Source organism: Calliopsis andreniformis, unplaced genomic scaffold, assembly GCF_051401765.1.
Source record: "Calliopsis andreniformis isolate RMS-2024a unplaced genomic scaffold, iyCalAndr_principal scaffold0004, whole genome shotgun sequence".
Lineage (NCBI taxonomy): Eukaryota > Metazoa > Arthropoda > Insecta > Hymenoptera > Andrenidae > Calliopsis > Calliopsis andreniformis.
The window spans coordinates 9,618,902-9,632,254 of NW_027480424.1; positions in this window are offsets into that span (position 1 = coordinate 9,618,902).

The following is a 13,353-nucleotide window of genomic DNA, read 5'->3' on the forward strand; positions in this document are numbered from 1 at the left end:
TTAGAAGTCAACGCCCGAAGCATAAAATGCAATAAAAATACAACAGTGTTTCCATCATATAACAGGAATAATTGCAACCAGTTTGAAAGTGATGGCCAATCCTACGTTCCGGGCAACCTAGGCTTCATTCTAGGGCGTCGCTCCACCAGATCGAATAGGTAGTGCCTTAGAAGTCAACGTCAGAAGCATAAAATACAGTATAAATACAACAGTTTTTCCATCGTATAAAACGAATAATTGCAACCAGTTTGAAAGTGATGGCCAATTCTACCTTCCGGGCAACCTAGGCTTCACTCTAGAGCGTTGCTCCACCAGATCCAATAGTTAGTGCCTTAGAAGTCAACGCCAGAAGCACAAAATACGATATAAATACAACAGTCATTCCATCGTATAAAACGAATAATTGCAACCAGTATGAAACTTATGGTCATTTCTACTTTCCGAGCAAGCTAGGCTTCACCCTAGGGCGTTGGTCCAACAGATTGAATAGTTAGGGCCTTAGAAGTAAACGCCCGAAGCATAAAATGCAATAAAAATACAACAGTGTATCCATCATATAACAGGAATAATTGCAACCAGTTTGAAGGCGATGGCCAATTCTACGTTCCGGGCAACCTAGGCTTCACTCTAGGGCGTTGCTCCACCAGATCGAATAGTTAGTGCCTAAGAAGACAACGCCAAAAGCATAAAATACGATATAAATATAACAGCTTTTCCATCGTATAAAACGAATAATTGCAACCAGTATGAAACTTATGGTCATTTCTACCTTCCGAGCAAGCTAGGCTTCTCCCTAGGGCGTTGCTCCAACAGATTGAATAGTTAGGGCCTTAGAAGTCAACGCCCGAACCATAAAATGGAAAAAAAATACCACAGTGTTTCCATCATATAACAGGAATAATTGCAACCAGTTTGAAAGTGATGGCCAATTCTACGTTCCGGGCAACCTAGGCTTCACTCTATTGCGTTGCTCCACCAGATCGAATAGTTAGTGCCTTAGAAGTCAACGCCAGAAGCATAAAATACAGTATAAATACAACAGTTTTTCCATCGTATAAAACGAATAATTGCAACCAGTATGAAACTTATGGACATTTCTACTTTCCGAGCAACCTAGGCTTCACCCTAGGGCGTTGCTCCAACAGATTGAATAGTTAGGGCCTTAGAAGTCAACGCCCGAACCATACAATGCAAATAAAATACAACAGTGTTTCCATCATATATCAGGAATAATTGCAACCAGTTTGAAAGTGATGGCCAATTCTACGTTCCGGGCAACCTAGGTTTCACTCCAGGGCGTTACTCCACCAGACCGAATAGTTACAGCCTAAGAAGTCAACTCCAGAAGCATAAAATGCGATATAAATACAACAGCTTTTCCATCGTATAAAACGAATAATTGCAACCAGTATGAAACTTATTTTCATTTCTACTTTCCGAGCAAGCTAGGCTTCACCCTAGGGCGTTGGTCCAACATATTGAATAGTTAGGGCCTTAGAAGTCAACGCCCGAAGCATAAAATTCAATAAAAATACAACAGTGTATCCATCATATAACAGGAATAATTGCAACCAGTTTGAAAGCGATGGCCAATTCTACGTTCCGGGCAACCTAGGCTTCACTCTAGGGCGTTGCTCCACCAGATCGAATAGTTAGTGCCTTAGAAGTCAACGCCAGAAGCATAAAATACAATATAAATACAACAGTTTTTCCATCGTATAAAACGAATAATTGCAACCAGTATGAAACTTATGGTCATTTCTACTTTCCGAGCAACCTAGGCTTCACCCTAGGGCGTTGCTCCAACAGATTGAATAGTTAGGGCCTTAGAAGTCAACGCCCGAACCATAAAATGCAAAAAAAATAGAACAGTTTTTCCATAGTATAAAACGAATAATTGCTACCAGTGTAAAAGTTATGGTTATTTCTACGTTCCGGGCAACCTAGGCTTCACCCTAGGCCGTTGTTCCACCAGATCGAATAGTTAGGGCCTAAGAAGGGAACGCCAGAAGCATAAAATACAATATAAATACACCAGTTTTTCCATCCTATAAAACGAATAATTGCAACCAGTATGAAAGTTATGGTCATTTCTACTTTCCGGGCAACCTAGGCTTCACCCTAGGGCGTTGCTCCAACATATTGAATAGTTAGGGCCTTAGAAGTCAATGCCCGAAGCATAAAATGCAACAAAAATACAACCGTGTATCCATCATATAACAGGAATAATTGCAACCAGTTTGAAAGTGATGGCCAATTCTACGTTCCGGGCAACCTAGGATACTCCCTAGGGCGTTGCTCCACTAGATCGAATAGCTAGGGCCTTAGAAGTCAACGCCAGAAGCATAAAATACAATATAAATACAACAGTTTTTCCATCGTATAAAACGAATAATTGCAACCAGTATGAAACTTATGGACATTTCTACTTTCCGAGCAAGCTAGGCATCACCCTTGGGCGTTGCTCCAACAGATTGAATAGTTAGGGCCTTAGAAGTCAACGCCCGAAGCATAAAATGCAATAAAAATACAACAGTGTTTCCATCATATAACAGGAATAATTGCAACCAGTTTGAAAGTGATGGCCAATCCTACGTTCCGGGCAACCTAGGCTTCATTTTAGGGCGTCGCTCCACCAGATCGAATAGTTAGTGCCTTAGAAGTCAACGTCAGAAGCATAAAATACAGTATAAATACAACAGTTTTTCCATCGTATAAAACGAATAATTGCAACCAGTTTGAAAGTGATGGCCAATTCTACCTTCCGGACAACCTAGGCTTCACTCTAGAGCGTTGCTCCACCAGATCCAATAGTTAGTGCCTTAGAAGTCAACGCCAGAAGCACAAAATACCGTATAAATACAACAGTCTTTCCATCGTATAAAACGAATAATTGCAACCAGAATGAAACTTATGGTCATTTCTATTTTCCGAGCAACCTAGGCTTCACCCTAGGGCGTTGCTCCAACAGATTGAATAGTTAGGGCCTTAGAAGTCAACGCCCGAACCATAAAATGCAAAAAAAATACAACAGTGTTTCCACCATATAACAGGAATAATTGCAACCAGTTTGAAAGTGATGGCCAATTCTACGTTCCGGGCAATCTAGGTTTCACTCCAGGGCGTTGCTCCACCAGACCGAATAGTTACGGCCTAAGAAGTCAACGCCAGAAGCATAAAAAACGATATAATTACAACAGCTTTTCCATCGTATAAAACGAATAATTGCAACCAGTGTGAAAGTAATGCTCATTTCTACGTTCCGAGCACCCTAGGCGTCACTCTAGGGCGTTGCTCCACCAGATCTAATAGCTGCGGCCTTAGAAGTCAACGCCAGAGGCATAAAATACAATATAAATACAACAGCGTTTCCATCGTATAAAACGAATAATTGCAAGCAGTGTGAAAGTTATGGTCATTTCTACATTCCGAGCAACCTAGGCTTCACTCTAGGGCGTTGCGCCACCAGATCGAATAGTTAGGTCCTTAGAAGTAAACGCCAGAAGCATAAAATACGATATAAATACAACAGCTTTTCCATCGTATAAAAGGATCAATTGCAACCAGTTTGAAAGTGATGGTCATTTCTCCTTTCCGGGCAACCTCGGCTTCACTCTAGGGCGCTGCTCCACTAGATCGAACAGCTAGGGCCTTAGAAGTCAACGCCAGAAGCATAAAATACAATATAAATACAACAGTGTGTCCATCATATATCAGGAGTAATTGCAACCAGTTTGAAAGTGATGGCCAATTCTACGTTCCGGGCAACCTAGGCTTCATTCTAGGGCGTCGCTCCACCAGATCGAATAGTTAGTGCCTTAGAAGTCAACGTCAGAAGCATAAAATACAGTATAAATACAACAGTTTTTCCATCGTATAAAACGAATAATTGCAACCAGTTTGAAAGTGATGGCCAATTCTACCTTCCGGACAACCTAGGCTTCACTCTAGAGCGTTGCTCCACCAGATCCATAAGTTAGTGCCTTAGAAGTCAACGCCAGAAGCACAAAATACCATATAAATACAACAGTTTTTCCATCGTATAAAACGCATAATTGCAACCAGTATGAAACTTATGGTCATTTCTACTTTCCGAGCAAGCTAGGCTTCACCCTAGGGCGTTGGTCCAACAGATTGAATAGTTAGGGCCTTAGAAGTCTACGCCCGAAGCATAAAATGCAAATAAAATACAACAGTCTTTCCAACATATATCAGGAATAATTGCAACCAGTTTGAAAGTGATGGCCAATTCTACGTTCCGGGCAACCTAGGTTTCACTCCAGGGCGTTGCTCCACCTTACCGAATAGTTACGGCCTAAGAAGTCAACGCCAGAAGCATAAAATACGATATAAATACAACAGCTTTTCCATCGTATAAAACGAATAATTGCAACCAGTATGAAACTTATGGTCATTTCTACTTTCCGAGCAACCTAGGCTTCACCCTAGGGCGTTGCTCCAACGGATTGAATAGTTAGGGCCTTAGAAGTCAATGCCCAAACCATAAAATGCAAATAAAATACAACAGTGTTTCCACCATATAACAGGTATAATTGCAACCAGTTTGAAATTGATGGCCAATTCTACGTTCCGGGCAACCTAGGTTTCGCTCCAGGGCGTTGCTCCACCGGACCGAATAGTTACGGCCTAAGAAGTCAACGCCAGAAGCATAAAATACGATATAAATACAACACCTTTTCCATCGTATAAAACGAATAATTGCAACCAGTATGAAACTTATGGTCATTTCTACTTTCCGAGCAAGCTAGGCTTCACCCTAGGGCGTTGGTCCAACAGACTGAATAGTTAGGGCCTTAGAAGTCTACGCCCGAAGCATAAAATGCAAATAAAATACAACAGTCTTTCCAACATATATCAGGAATAATTGCAACCAGTTTGAAAGTGATGGCCAATTCTACGTTCCGGGCAACCTAGGTTTCACTCCAGGGCGTTGCTCCACCTGACCGAATAGTTACGGCCTAAGAAGTCAACGCCAGAAGCATAAAATACGATATAAATACAACAGCTTTTCCATCGTATAAAACGAATAATTGCAACCAGTATGAAACTTATGGTCATTTCTACTTTCCGAGCAAGCTAGGCTTCACCCTAGGGCGTTGCTCCAACAGATTGAATAGTTAGGGCCTTAGAAGTCAACGCCCGAACCATAAAATGCAAAAAAAATACAGCAGTGTTTCCATCATATAACAGGTATAATTGCAACCAGTTTCAAATTGATGGCCAATTCTACGTTCAGGGCAACCTAGGCATCACTCCATTGCGTTGGTCCACCAGATCGAATAGTTAGTGCCTTGGAAGTCAACGCCAGAAGCATAAAATACAATATAAATACAACAGTTTTTCCATCGTATAAATCGAATAATTGCAACCAGTATGGAACTTATGGACATTTCTAGTTTCCGAGCAACCTAGGCTTCACCCTAGGTCGTTGCTCCAACAGATTGAATAGTTAGGGCCTTAGAAGTCAACGCCCGAACCATAAAATGCAAAAAAAATACAACAGTGTTTCCATCATATATAAGGAATAATTGCAACCAGTTTGAAAGTGATGGCCAATTCTACGTTCCGGGCAACCTAGGCTTCACTCTAGGGCGTTGTTCCACCAGATCGAATTGTTAGTGCCTTAGAAGTCAACGCCAGAAGCATAAAATACAATATAAATACAACAGTTTTTCCATCCTATAAAACGAATAATTTCACCCAGTATGAAACTTATGGTCATTTCTACTTTCCGAGCAACCTAGGCTTCACCCTAGGGCGTCGCTCCAACAGATTGAATAGTTAGGACCTTAGAAGTCAACGCCCAAACCATAAAATGCAAAAAAAATACAACAGTGTTTCCATCATATATCAGGAATAATTGCAACCAGTTTGAAAGTGATGGCCAATTCTACGTTCCGGGCAACCTAGGTTTCACTCCAGGGCGTTGCTCCAACAGACCGAATAGTTACGGCCTAAGAAGTCAACGCCAGCAGCATAAAATACGATATAAATACAACAGCTTGTCCATCGTATAAAACGAATAATTGCAACCAGTATGAAACTTATGGTCATTTCTACTTTCCGAGCAACCTAGGCTTCACTCTAGGGCGTTGCTCCACCAGATCGAATAGTTAGTGCCTTAGAAGTCAACGCCAGAAGCATAAAATACAATATAAATACAACAGTTTTTCCATCGTATAAATCGAATAATTGCAACCAGTATGGAACTTATGGACATTTCTAGTTTCCGAGCAACCTAGGCTTCACCCTAGGTCGTTGCTCCAACAGATTGAATAGTTAGGGCCTTAGAAGTCAACGCCCGAACCATAAAATGCAAAAAAAATACAACAGTGTTTCCATCATATATAAGGAATAATTGCAACCAGTTTGAAAGTGATGGCCAATTCTACGTTCCGGGCAACCTAGGCTTCACTCTAGGGCGTTGTTCCACCAGATCGAATAGTTAGTGCCTTAGAAGTCAACGCCAGAAGCATAAAATACAATATAAATACAACAGTTTTTGCATCGTATAAAACGAATAATAGCAACCAGTGTGAAAGTTATGGTCATTTCTACGTTCCGGGCACCCTAGGTTTCACTCTAGGGCGTTGCTCCACCAGATCAAACAGTTAGGGCCTTAGAAGTCAACGCCCGAACCATAAAATGCAAAAAAAATACAGCGTTGTTTCCATCATATAACAGGTATAATTGCAACCAGTTTCAAATTGATGGCCAATTCTACGTTCAGGGCAACCTAGGCATCACTCTATTGCGTTGGTCCACCAGATCGAATAGTTAGTGCCTTGGAAGTCAACGCCAGAAGCATAAAATACAATATAAATACAACAGTTTTTCCATCGTATAAATCGAATAATTGCAACCAGTATGAAACTTATGGACATTTCTAGTTTCCGAGCAACCTAGGCTTCACCCTAGGTCGTTGCTCCAACAGATTGAATAGTTAGGGCCTTAGAAGTCAACGCCCGAACCATAAAATGCAAAAAAAATACAACAGTGTTTCCATCATATATAAGGAATAATTGCAACCAGTTTGAAAGTGATGGCCAATTCTACGTTCCGGGCAACCTAGGCTTCACTCTAGGGCGTTGTTCCACCAGATCGAATAGTTAGTGCCTTAGAAGTCAACGCCAGAAGCATAAAATACAATATAAATACAACAGTTTTTCCATCGTATAAAACGAATAATTTCACCCAGTATGAAACTTATGGTCATTTCTACTTTCCGAGCAACCTACGCTTCACCCTAGGGCGTCGCTCCAACAGATTGAATAGTTAGGACCTTAGAAGTCAACGCCCGAACAATATAATGCAAAAAAAATACAACAGTGTTTCCATTATATATAAGGAGTAATTGCAACCAGTTTGAAAGTGATGGCCAATTCTACGTTCCGGGCAACCTAGGCTTCACTCTAGGGCGTTGATCCACAGATCGAATAGTTAGTGCCTTAGAAGTCAACGCCAGAAGCATAAAATACAATATATATACAACAGTTTTTCCATCGTATAAAACGAATAATAGCAACCAGTGTGAAAGTTATGGTCATTTCTACGTTCCGGGCACCCTAGGTTTCACTCTAGGGCGTTGCTCCACCAGATCAAACAGTTAGGGCCTTAGAAGTCAACGCCCGAACCATAAAATGCAAAAAAAATACAGCGTTGTTTCCATCATATAACAGGTATAATTGCAACCAGTTTCAAATTGATGGCCAATTCTACGTTCAGGGCAACCTAGGCATCACTCTATTGCGTTGGTCCACCAGATCGAATAGTTAGTGCCTTGGAAGTCAACGCCAGAAGCATAAAATACAATATAAATACAACAGTTTTTCCATCGTATAAATCGAATAATTGCAACCAGTATGAAACTTATGGACATTTCTAGTTTCCGAGCAACCTAGGCTTCACCCTAGGTCGTTGCTCCAACAGATTGAATAGTTAGGGCCTTAGAAGTCAACGCCCGAACCATAAAATGCAAAAAAAATACAACAGTGTTTCCATCATATATAAGGAATAATTGCAACCAGTTTGAAAGTGATGGCCAATTCTACGTTCCGGGCAACCTAGGCTTCACTCTAGGGCGTTGTTCCACCAGATCGAATAGTTAGTGCCTTAGAAGTTAACGCCAGAAGCATAAAATACAGTATAAATACAACAGTTTTTCCATCGTATAAAACGAATAATTTCACCCAGTATGAAGCTTATGGTCATTTCTACTTTCCGAGCAACCTACGCTTCACCCTAGGGCGTCGCTCCAACAGATTGAACAGTTAGGACCTTAGAAGTCAACGCCCGAACAATATAATGCAAAAAAAATACAACAGTGTTTCCATTATATATAAGGAGTAATTGCAACCAGTTTGAAAGTGATGGCCAATTCTACGTTCCGGGCAACCTAGGCTTCACTCTAGGGCGTTGATCCACAGATCGAATAGTTAGTGCCTTAGAAGTCAACGCCAGAAGCATAAAATACAATATATATACAACAGTTTTTCCATCGTATAAAACGAATAATAGCAACCAGTGTGAAAGTTATGGTCATTTCTACGTTCCGGGCACCCTAGGTTTCACTCTAGGGCGTTGCTCCACCAGATCAAACAGTTAGGGCCTTAGAAGTCAACGCCCGAACCATAAAATGCAAAAAAAATACAGCGTTGTTTCCATCATATAACAGGTATAATTGCAACCAGTTTCAAATTGATGGCCAATTCTACGTTCAGGGCAACCTAGGCATCACTCTATTGCGTTGGTCCACCAGATCGAATAGTTAGTGCCTTGGAAGTCAACGCCAGAAGCATAAAATACAATATAAATACAACAGTTTTTCCATCGTATAAATCGAATAATTGCAACCAGTATGAAACTTATGGACATTTCTAGTTTCCGAGCAACCTAGGCTTCACCCTAGGTCGTTGCTCCAACAGATTGAATAGTTAGGGCCTTAGAAGTCAACGCCCGAACCATAAAATGCAAAAAAAATACAACAGTGTTTCCATCATATATAAGGAATAATTGCAACCAGTTTGAAAGTGATGGCCAATTCTACGTTCCGGGCAACCTAGGCTTCACTCTAGGGCGTTGTTCCACCAGATCGAATAGTTAGTGCCTTAGAAGTCAACGCCAGAAGCATAAAATACAGTATAAATACAACAGTTTTTCCATCGTATAAAACGAATAATTTCACCCAGTATGAAGCTTATGGTCATTTCTACTTTCCGAGCAACCTACGCTTCACCCTAGGGCGTCGCTCCAACAGATTGAATAGTTAGGACCTTAGAAGTCAACGCCCGAACAATATAATGCAAAAAAAATACAACAGTGTTTCCATTATATATAAGGAGTAATTGCAACCAGTTTGAAAGTGATGGCCAATTCTACGTTCCGGGCAACCTAGGCTTCACTCTAGGGCGTTGATCCACAGATCGAATAGTTAGTGCCTTAGAAGTCAACGCCAGAAGCATAAAATACAATATATATACAACAGTTTTTCCATCGTATAAAACGAATAATTGCAACCAGTATGAAACTTATGGTCATTTCTACATTCCGAGCAACCTAGGCTTCACCCTAGGGCGTTGCTCCACCAGATCGAATAGATAGTGCCTTAGAAGTCAACGCCAGAAGCATAAAATACAATATAAATACAACAGTTTTTCCATCGTATAAAACGAATAATTGCAACCAGTATGAAACTTATGGTCATTTCTACTTTCCGAGCAACCTAGGTTTCACCCTAGGGTGCTGCTACAACAGATTGAATAGTTAGGGCATTAGAAGTCAACGCCCGAACCATAAAATGCAAAAAAAAAATATAACAGTGTTTCCATCATATATCAGGAATAATTGCAACCAGTTTGAAGGTGATGGCCAAATCTACGTTCCGGGCAACCTAGGTTTCACTCCAGGGCATTGCTCCACCAGACCGAATAGTTACGGCCTAAAAAGTCAACGCCAGAAGCATAAAATACGATATAAATACAACAGCTTGTCCATCGTATAAAACGAATAATTGCAACCAGTATGAAACTTATGGTCATTTCTACTTTCCGAGCAACCTAGGCTTCACTCTAGGGCGTTGCTCCACCAGATCGAATAGTTAGTGCCTTAGAAGTCAACGCCAGAAGCATAAAATACAATATAAATACAACAGTCTTTCCATCGTATAAAACGAATAATTGCAACCAGTATGAAACTTATGGTCATTTCTACTTTCCGAGCAACCTGGGCTTCACCCTAGGCCGTTGCACCAACAGATTGAATAGTTAGGGCCTTAGAAGTCAACGCCCGAACCATAAAATGCAAAAAAAATACAACAGTGTTTCCATCATATATAAGGAATAATTGCAACCACTTTGAATGTGATGGCCAATTCTACGTTCCAGGCAACCTAGGCTTCACTCTAGGGCGTTGTTCCACCAGATCGAATAGTAAGGGCCTAAGAAGTCAACGCCAGAAGCATAAAATACAATATAAATATAACAGTTTTTCCATCGTATAAAACGAATAATAGCAACCAGTGTGAAAGTTATGGTCATTTCTACGTTCCGGGCACCCTAGGTTTCACTCTAGGGCGTTGCTCCACCAGATCAGACAGTTAGGGCCTTAGAAGCCAACGCCCGAAGCATTAAATACAAAATAAATAGAACAGTTTTTCCATAGTATAAAACGAATAATTGCTACCAGTGTAAAAGTTATGGTTATTTCTACGTTCCGGGCAACCTAGGCTTCACCCTAGGCCATTGTTCCACCAGATTGAATAGTTAGGGCCTTAGAAGTCAATACCCGAAGCATAAAATGCAATAAAAATACAACAGTTTTTCCATCATATAACAGGAAGAATTGCAACCAGTTTGAAAGTGATGGTCATTTCTACGTTCCGGGCAACATAGGCTTCACCCTAGGGCGTTGCTCCACTAGATCGAATAGTTAGTACCTTAGAAGTCAACGCCAGATGTATAGAATACAATATAAATACAACAGTTTTACCATCGTATAAAACGAATAATTGCAACCAGTATGAAACTTATGGTCATTTCTACTTTCCGAGCAACCTAGGCTTCACCCTAGGGCGTTGCTCCAACGGATTGAATAGTTAGGGCCTTAGAAGTCAACGCCCGAACCATAAAATGCAAAAAAAATAAAGCAGTGTTTCCATCATGTAACAGGTATAATTGCAACCAGTTTGAAATTGATGGCCAATTCTACGTTCCGGGCAACCTAGGCATCACTCCATTGCGTTGCTCCACCAGATCGAATAGTTAGTGCCTTAGAAGTCAACGCCAGAAGCATAAAATACGATATAAATACAACAGTTTTTCCATCGTATAAAACGAATAATTGCAACCAGTATGAATCTTATGGACATTTCTACTTTCCGAGCAACCTAGGCTTCACCCTAGGGCGCTGCTCCAACAGATTGAACAGTTAGGGCCTTAGAAGTCAACGCCCGAACCATAAAATGCAAAAAAAATACAACAGTGTTTCCATCATATATCAGGAATAATTGCAACCAGTTTGAAAGCGAAGGCCAATTCTACGTTCCTGGAAACCTAGGCTTCACTCTAGGGCGTTGCTCCACCAGATCGAATAGTTAGTGCCTTAGAAGTCAACGCCAGAAGCATAAAATACGATATAAATACAACAGTTTTTCCATCGTATAAAACGAATAATTGCAACCAGTATGAATCTTATGGACATTTCTACTTTCCGAGCAACCTAGGCTTCACCCTAGGGCGTTGCTCCAACAGATTGAACAGTTAGGGCCTTAGAAGTCAACGCCCGAACCATAAAATGCAAAAAAAATACAACAGTGTTTCCATCATATATCAGGAATAATTGCAACCAGTTTGAAAGCGAAGGCCAATTCTACGTTCCTAGAAACCTAGGCTTCACTCTAAGGCGTTGCTCCACCAGATCGAATAGTTAGTGCCTTAGAAGTCAACGCCAGAAGCATAAAATACAATATAAATACAACTTTTTTTCCATCGTATAAAACGAATAATTGCAACCAGCATGAAACTTATGGTCATTTCTACTTTCCGAGCAAGCTAGGCTTCACCCTAGGGCGTTGGTCCAACAGATTGAATAGTTAGGGCCTTAGAAGTCTACGCCCGAAGCATAAAATGCAAATAAAATACAACAGTCTTTCCAACATATATCAGGAATAATTGCAACCAGTTTGAAAGTGATGGCCAATTCTACGTTCCGGGCAACCTAGGTTTCACTCCAGGGCGTTGCTCCACCTGACCGAATAGTTACGGCCTAAGAAGTCAACGGCGGAAGCATAAAATACGATATAAATACAACAGCTTTTCCATCGTATAAAACGAATAATTGCAACCAGTATGAAACTTATGGACATTTCTACTTTCCGAGCAACCTAGGCTTCACCCTAGGGCGTTGCTCCAACAGATTGAATAGTTAGGGCCTTAGAAGTCAACGCCCGAACCATAAAATGCAAGAAAAATACAACAGTGTTTCCATCATATACCAGGAATAATTGCAACCAGTTTGAAAGCGATGGCCAATTCTACGTTCCGGGCAACCTAGGCTTCACTCCAGGGCGTTGCTCCACCAGACCGAATAGTTACGGCCTAAGAAGTCAACGCCAGAAGCATAAAATACAATATAAATACAACAGCTTTTGCATCGTATAAAACGAATAATTGCAACCAGTATGAAACTTATGGTCATTTCTACATTCCGAGCAACCTAGGCTTCACCCTAGGGCGTTGCTCCACCAGATCGAATAGATAGTGCCTTAGAAGTCAACGCCAGAAGCATAAAATACAACATAAATATAACAGCTTTTCCATCGTATAAAACGAATAATAGCAACCAGTATGAAACTTATGGTCATTTCTACTTTCCGAGCAACCTAGGCTTCACTCTAGGGCGTTGCTCCACCAGATCGAATAGTTAGTGCCTTAGAAGTCAACGCCAGAAGCATAAAATACAATATAAATACAACAGTCTTTCCATCGTATAAAACGAATAATTGCAACCAGTATGAAACTTATGGCCATTTCTACTTTCCGAGCAACCTGGGCTTCACCCTAGGCCGTTGCACCAACAGATTGAATAGTTAGGGCCTTAGAAGTCAACGCCCGAACCATAAAATGCAAAAAAAATACAACAGTGTTTCCATCATATATCAGGAATAATTGCAACCACTTTGAATGTGATGGCCAATTCTACGTTCCAGGCAACCTAGGCTTCAATCTAGGGCGTTGTTCCACCAGATCGAATAGTAAGGGCCTAAGAAGTCAACGCCAGAAGCATAAAATACTATATAAATATAACAGTTTTTCCATCGTATAAAACGAATAATAG